Raw genomic sequence first — 7,982 nt, 5'->3', positions numbered from 1 at the left:
ACATGGCTCCTCACTATGTGGGACAGCAGTCTCAAAAAATCATTGTATCACTCTTTTGACTGCTATGTATGCTATGTGGTAGTATTATCACCATCAATATTATTATTTAATATACAGTGCATAAATACTTTCATCACTGAGACCAACGCACATTGCTGAAATTTTGACATTGTATCTACCACTGTGAGAAACTTGTAGGGGAAAAGACAAGCAACCAGTCGCAGTTCAGGAAGTCCCCAAGTGTTATCTCCACACCCTGCGTGTGTAATTAGATTACAGTTCTTTAAAAAATAAATGCGCTCCTTTCCCAAGTTTGTTGGATATTTGTCACACTCGTGATGCAGATCATTGAACAAAATTTAGTATTAGATAAGGATAACCCAATTAAATAGAAAATACAGGTTTTACATGGTAATTTTATTTATTAAAGGGAAAAAAAACTTTCCAGACATACCTGGCTGCATTCAATTTCATCAACCACTCCCAGGCATGATTATTGCCATACCTGTTTAGAGCCTGTTTGACAAAGTGAAATAGGCTAAAAGATAGATAGATGAATAGGCTAAAACAAAGTTATTGACATCTGTTAGTATAAAATGGATTACAAAGCAATTTCTAAGGCTCTGGGACTCCAGTGAGAGCCAGCATCCACAAATAGAGAAAACTTGGAACAGAGGTGAACCTTCCCTACTAAAATTATTTCAAGATCGCTTCAACAACACACTGACAAAAGAACCCAGAACATCATCTAAAGAACTGTAGGCCTCCCTTATCCTCAAGGTCAGTGTTCATGAGAGACAATAAGAAAAAGACTGGGAAAAAATGGAGAGCTCTCAGCCAGCCACTGCTAACCTTGGTTAAACCATAAGGAGGCGGGCGTGGTGGCGGTGGCGGGCGTGGTCTGCGGTGCCGTGCGGACGCACCTGCATGGCATCAGCTTGAGAGCTGCAGCCGCGTGTAATAAAATAGCTCAAAACTATGATCCCTGGACCCTCCGTGTCTCATTCACACCACAAACACCAAGGCTCGTCTTACATTTACAGGAAAAACATCTTGAAGATCCCTAAGACTGTTGGGAAAATATTCTGCAGACTGATGAGACAAACGCTGAACTTTTGAAAGGCCTTTGTCCCGTTACAGCTGGCATAAAACTAATGGCAGATTCATAAAACGAACATCATACATTCAAAAGTTTTATTGGTAGTGTGATGGTCTGGGGCTTCTTTGCTGTAATTCATGAGTTCTGCTCTCTACCTCTCGTGAAGGAGAATCTCTCTCCATAAACTCCATAAAACACACCAGTGAGTCCACCTCTGAATGTCTCTGCAAAAGCTAAAACAAAATGATGATTCTGAAGTGGGCAAGTCCATGTCCAGTCTGAAATCTCACTGACACCTTAAACAGGCTGTTCATGTCATGGTACCCATTTCCTCCTGCACTGGCCTGCCTTCTCTCAAACACTCTTTCTTTCTTTCTTTCTCTCTGTCTGGCTCGTTCTTTCTCTGTGTCTATGTATTTCTTGTGTTCTTCAGGGCGTGCATTATTTACCTTTGAGAGATGAGGGTTTCCTCCTCCGGGCTTCCCGTCTCTCCTGTCAAACCCTCACCTGCTGAAGATGGCTGATTAACTCACCTGCTTCTCGTGTGATTGTCAAGCTGACTAGCAGTGTTGGTCAAGTTACTTGAAAAAAGTAATCAGTAACTAATTACTGATTACTTCCCCCTCAAAAGTAATCCTGTTACTTTACTGATTACTTATTTTCAAAAGTAATTAGTTACTTAGTTTCTTAGTTACTTTTTAAAAACATAATTTACAACCTGAATAGGTAATAAAGTGATAGATCTTTCAGCCCAATTCTACTTTTTCTGCATAATCCATCATATAAAATGTAATCAAATGGAAAAAGTCCATTTTTAAAATTTGTTTTATTAGTTTTAATCTTTTAACTTTATGCATCAAGCAAAAATTAAATTATGTGCAACATTCTCTTACTCTAAGAAATTTGTTTAACATTTAAACCTATTTTCTGCACATTCCAGCACATAAAATAAAATATTTTTTTGTTTTTACACTCACTCTTTCAAATAAATGCAAGTGAAACACAGCAGAAAAAAAATAAAATCAAAGACTCAGCGGTCCTGTTTCTCTAGTTTCACCTGTATAGCAGGAGTGGGGCAGGTGGAGGTTTGCCCTGGTGCAGGTGTGCCGCAGTGGTCAGTTACTTGTAACGTGTTACTGCCAATCTCTGCATCTCTGCCCATCTCTGCTGACTAGTTAAAGCGAGAGAAAACTCTCAGTTGTCGCCAGATTGTTCTGACTCCTGTCCTGTTCATGCTTTCCTTCAGTTTGTTCCCAGTGCTGTCCTCTGATTCTGTACAGAACTCTCTAGTATTTTGGGACCCCTTGAGTCATTTTGGCAGTGTGTGTGTGCGCCCATGGACTTACCTGCAACTCCTCCGACCACTCTCTGAAACCATTGCTTCGCAGATGGGTTTTCTCTGTACTAAGGCAACCAGTAAATAAAACTTTGTTAACTTTTCTCAGTGTCTTGCAAATGAGCCCCATGACAGTTCATGCTCAAAAGCCCTCCATCCTTGTGGACGTAAAACAATTCTGCAGAGAAGAGGTACCAAAAATTCCTCCACAGTGATGTGGAAGACTCATTGCCAGGCATTTCAATTCCTTAATTGCAGTTCCTGCGGCCAAAGGTGGCACAACTAATTATTAGATTTAAGGGGGAATTAATCATCATTAAAATTTGAATTTTTTAAAATAATAAAATTTCTTTGATTTTCTGAAATGTGAAAAATATGCAAAAAAGGGGGAAAAAAGAAATCAGGAAGGGGGTAAATTGTTTTTCACAGCAGTGTAGGTACAGCATCACCCTTAAGACAGAAAGATAAAGATTCTGCTTCATCTGACTGAGAGCTGTGAATTCAAAAGATGTGTTTGTACAACACTAATCGAATGGAGTAAGGCCTCCGACTTCAGGCTGAAAAGTCTGAAGTCTACAGCTTTGGTTTTCGCTCTTTACAAAATATGCTGATCTGCACTGGTGTGATTCTGTTTGAAGTTTATAACTTTACTTAAAGTTTTCCACATTTTTCTTGACCTCATTCTCACAATGGTCAGCTGTCAGTTAGATCATAATCATATACGTGGATACTGATGCCTGAAGTCATCACTAACCACCCACTAAAATGCAAATTTCACTTAAAAAAATGAAGTCATCATGCTCAATGTGTATCCGCTAATCCATATAGGATTTCTCTTTCCCACAGAGTGATTAGACTTTGTGACTTGCTTCAGGGGACCAACCAGCACTTGAAAACCAATCCTACTCCTTCGTCAGATCTCATGGTGCATATTTGTAATGTTTTATTTAATTTCTCTCTTTCCTCCATCAATCACAGGCACATGAGTTTGATGTAAATTAATCAGCTTATGCTTCTGGCCACATTTAGATTTTTTAAATTTGAATTTAAAATGCATTTTTAAAAAATAAAGATAAATAGGAGTTCATTCTATATTGCATTCTGAGTTTTTCCGGATTTACATCGCGTATATACAACTCCTCTTACTCTAAAATCTTTTGAAATTCATCATAGCTGATTGTATGCAGCATCAGGAATAAATCCTTTATCATACAATCAGCTAAGCAGCTTATATTGCAATTAATTTAAATCCTTCTGGTTCCTATTCTTGTTCTTTTCCAATAACTTATTTAGTTAGCATGTTGCACAGCAGAACAAGTCCTTTGTCTTTCATATCTTGAATAAGTATAGCACAGCACACTCAACAACAAGCTTAGCTCATATCAATGTGGAGATTTCTTCATATGCTTGTAGAGTCAGGCTTTTCTTAAGAATCATACCATTGCAAAGGTGATAATTATTCAGAGTCTTTCAAATGTTGAAATCTAACCCCATTTCATGCTTTTCTCTTGACTTGCATGTTGGAAGTCTTTTTAACTTGAGCTCAGAAGTGTGATATTTAGTTTGTTTTCTGTTTTTTTTTACCTCTTGAAGTTGAATGAGCAATGAAAAAATCTTGTTTTATCTTTCTTTGGGATTTCAGGATGCTGCAATAGAGTTTCTGCATTAAACCCTCTAGATATTTGGTGTTTTTTTCTATCTTTTAATCATAAAAGAACTTGCAACTTTATATTCTTGCCTTCATGCTTTTTACACATTTTAAATGTGCAAAAAGCATCTAGAAGTGCAGACTAACAGCTTGTTGTTCTGTTTAATGCACAAATCTCATCTCCTTTATATAGAACATATGACGTGACAACCTCCATCCTGCTTCTGTCCAACGTGTGTGTGCCGTGATCATCATGTCTGTTGTTAATGACAGGCTGGCTTCGAGTTAGCGCATATTGATTTCCACACAAAGACAAAAGGTCAACAGACTGGCACACATAGGTATAAAATTGATCCTATTAACCTGCAAGGAACAAATTGAAAACACTGAGGAGTTGAGTGCTTGAGCTGCGCATATGATCCCATCCAATTAAAGAACAGAAGACCTTTAGCTTTCTGGAGTTTCTAATTAACTGAGCTTCAACTTCCAGTCACAGCAAAATGTGTCGTTGCTGTTATCTCTCCCCCCAAGCAGGGAAATGTGTGACAAGCAAAATATACTACAGCTGATCTGTCAAGTAAAAATGCAAAAGGGGATAATGTTATTACTAGATTAATCACTAATAATAATATATTAATATAAGTTTGTCTCACCAAGCTGAAGTGTGTTTACATTTTTTTTAAACACGTAAGACACAACAGTAAAATCAACAACATCAGATGTCCTGACGTTAAGAAAATGTACTGAGCGCGTGCAGACGATACAGCTGTGAGAAAATGGAATCCACGGCTATGTAATATGTGGTAATATCAAAGACAGGATGTTAATCTTGTTTCTGTCAATGGCACTTTGTATGGATATCATTTAAAAAAGGTATTTCTAAAGCACATGTTTTCTTTTATCATATTGCATAAACTCTAATAGCATTTGCTTTCACATTGACATTTTTCTCAGAGCATACGATTTAGAAATAGATTTAATAACATGAATAAAAATAAAATTGTCATTCTCGACTGAAATCACAGTATAGCTTAAATGCCATCAAGCAGATTTTGGTTGAATCCCAGGATTTTTGGGCAGTCCTGCTTTTCTCATGTGGTGTTTGTTTATAGAAGTCCTCTCACCATCTGTCCTTCCCCTCCCTTTGTTTTATAACTGCTCTAGGTACAGGCTCTGACAGCGAAGCTTGCTCAGGGAGTGGGGTTCTCCTGTTAGAAAACAGAGCGACGTCACTGGCGGCATGCACGGTCCACTACCCGTATATCCGGGATCAAGGGAATAAACTACAGAGGGAGAGGCTCCAGGGGAACCTCATTTGGAGCAGACTGGTGGACAACAGGAAAACAGAGATGAGCGTCACAGTGGAGTCTCCAACCTGAGGAGCCTGGAGGTTCCCACTCAGGAGTGGGAGAGGAATTTAAATTCAGTTAGATGTATTAATCAAGAATGAGAGAATAAAGGATGATGTTTGCAAATTATAAGAGTACATCTATAACAATATTCCTTAAATGATAGGACTGGTGATGGTCAACAACTGTCATGAAAACAACAGAACCAACAATGCATTAGTCTGTTTAAGAATGTGCTCTGAAAGGCCATTCTTTTCATGAAGAGGATGATGAAGGTGTAGCTGTGCGCTTCAATTTTGTAGTTTCTGAATAACAAACGAGGTTCAACATAGAAAGCAAATAATTTCAGAGCAGACAGTATCAAATCAATTTCAGTGGCAGAAAACAATCCAATCTAACTCTAAAGAACTTGTTCATTGCAAAATGCAAAGCTAATGTTAAAAAAGTCTAAAGTCACTGAAGTTAATGTATTTAACTCAAAGCATTTCACTTCAGTGTATTCCACTTTTAATATTTTATCTGTGCAGCAAAATCATAGTTTTAGCTTTCAAGAAGCATTTTCTTCTATTTCAGTTAATGAGTCTGGTTCATATATTGCTGTACTGCTTGATCGTTTGTTAATGATCATTGTTAATGATCTAGTTTGAGGACAAGATTTGCTTATTTAGCTGTGAAAATGAACTGAAAAGAAATTAATCCCATCAACAGTGTTTATCAATTACCATAACACTAAATGTTGCAAACAAAAAAGAATAAAATCAGTGTTTGGTGTAAACATAAACTCTCAGGAGAAAACCAGTGCAGACCAGTTCATCACCTCCATAAATCCCAGACGTGTAAAGAACTTCTACCTTCATCCTCCTGTTGCTTACAAATACTTGAAGCACTTTCCAGCTCAGGAAAAATTTAAAAAAGAAAAGAAAAAAAGAAAGTGCTTTTGGTCAAAGCACCTGCTGTCACTTTTCTACACCCAGGCCTTGTGTTTTTGAACACACCCGGCTTTGTTCCCATACTGGAGAAATGGCTTGTTGGCTTCAGGCCTAATGCCCAAATCACTTCTGACCAGGATTCTCTGGACTATCAGCGAGTTTCTGTTGCATTTAGTTTTTGTTTGGCCACCGCTTTTTGGACTTCTACGGAAAAGCTGGACAGCACATGAAAACACCTGTCTGCTGCCAAATTTCAGCTTGTGAAAGATTTTAATGATTCAGGGTGTCCACTTTGAATTCCTATCCTCATTCAGATTTTCAGTTGAAGCTAAAAGACCAGCCTGACCTTTTTAGAGTGGCTGCTTCTCAGACAGCGTTGTTACCCCAAACAGCTGCTTTTATGTCAGTTAATGAGCTTGGTTCATATATTTCTTTGGTGCACATATTTCTAAGTCTAGGGTTGGTAAAAGTATTTGATGGGCTATAAAATCTGTAATTTTGTCATTACTTTGTTCCTTTATTTTCCAGCACTGTTGTTGTGATTTGGCACTGTATAAATAAAACTGAATTTACCTTTGTTCAAGCTTTGTTGGTAAGGCACATATTTTGATTATAAACTGTACTTCACTTTCAAATGGTGGTGGCTAATGGTGCAAATGTGCAATTACCTTCTTCCTGGCGTCCTCTCACAACCTCTGAGATTGAGGACATGATTACAGTGAGTGTCCAGCCAAGACAAGTAGGCTGACAAATAAAATTAATTTTACTGTGACTGAATGCTCTTTGACTGAATCTAGCTTCCTGCATCCTCTTTCTCTTTTAACCATTCCCACCTTTTTAAAGGTCTGTTTTAATTACAAGACACAGGTTACAGTGTTCTCAAAATACCCTGCGAAACTCAGTGTTTAGCTTTTGTGAGCAACTCTCTATCTACCAAGCCAGAGCCCAGTGACACTGTGACACATTTCAACTAGGGACTTGATTGGCTGCTGTGGATGTCCAGGTTGTCTTTTGTTCTCCCAGCTGGTGAGTGCACTGCACTGTGTACTGCTGTACTGCCTTCCTGGCCAGTGAATGTTAATTTCTTCTGCCCAGTTAACCAGAGCTGTCTACTACATCACATAGTATGATGACCTGTTGACTATCATGCCGTTGCCACATGCAAACAACTTCTAGGAGCCACAGGTGAGAAATAGGTAGGGATCAATATAGAATGATCCACTCGCAGTAGAGTATGACAAGTTCTCCATTAAAACTATTATTCCCAATACACTACTTAAAAAAAGGTTTAACTAAATATATTTAATACTTCGGATTCCTCAAAGTAGATATCAGGTGTGCCTTGTTAAAATATAATTGATGAAATTTCTTGATTTCATTATCTTAAATGATTCTGAACTGAACACCTGTTTACAGTTAATGTGACAACACCACCACGTCTTACTGGGTTCAGAGAGGGAGCCATTTCAAGTAGAAGCTTTACCAGGACCAAATCTTGAACTCCAGGTTTTCTTCAGTTATCTGGATAAAATTAGTGGTATAGTAATGGAAATTTTAAGTTGTTTATTAGAGTTATTTTGCTGATAAGCCTTCTTTAAGCTGCAGAATGCCCTGACTTCTC

The sequence above is a fragment of the Astatotilapia calliptera genome, chromosome 5 (genome assembly GCF_900246225.1).
Source record: "Astatotilapia calliptera chromosome 5, fAstCal1.2, whole genome shotgun sequence".
In the NCBI taxonomy this organism is placed as follows: Eukaryota; Metazoa; Chordata; class Actinopteri; order Cichliformes; family Cichlidae; genus Astatotilapia; species Astatotilapia calliptera.
This window is presented reverse-complemented; position numbering follows the sequence as displayed.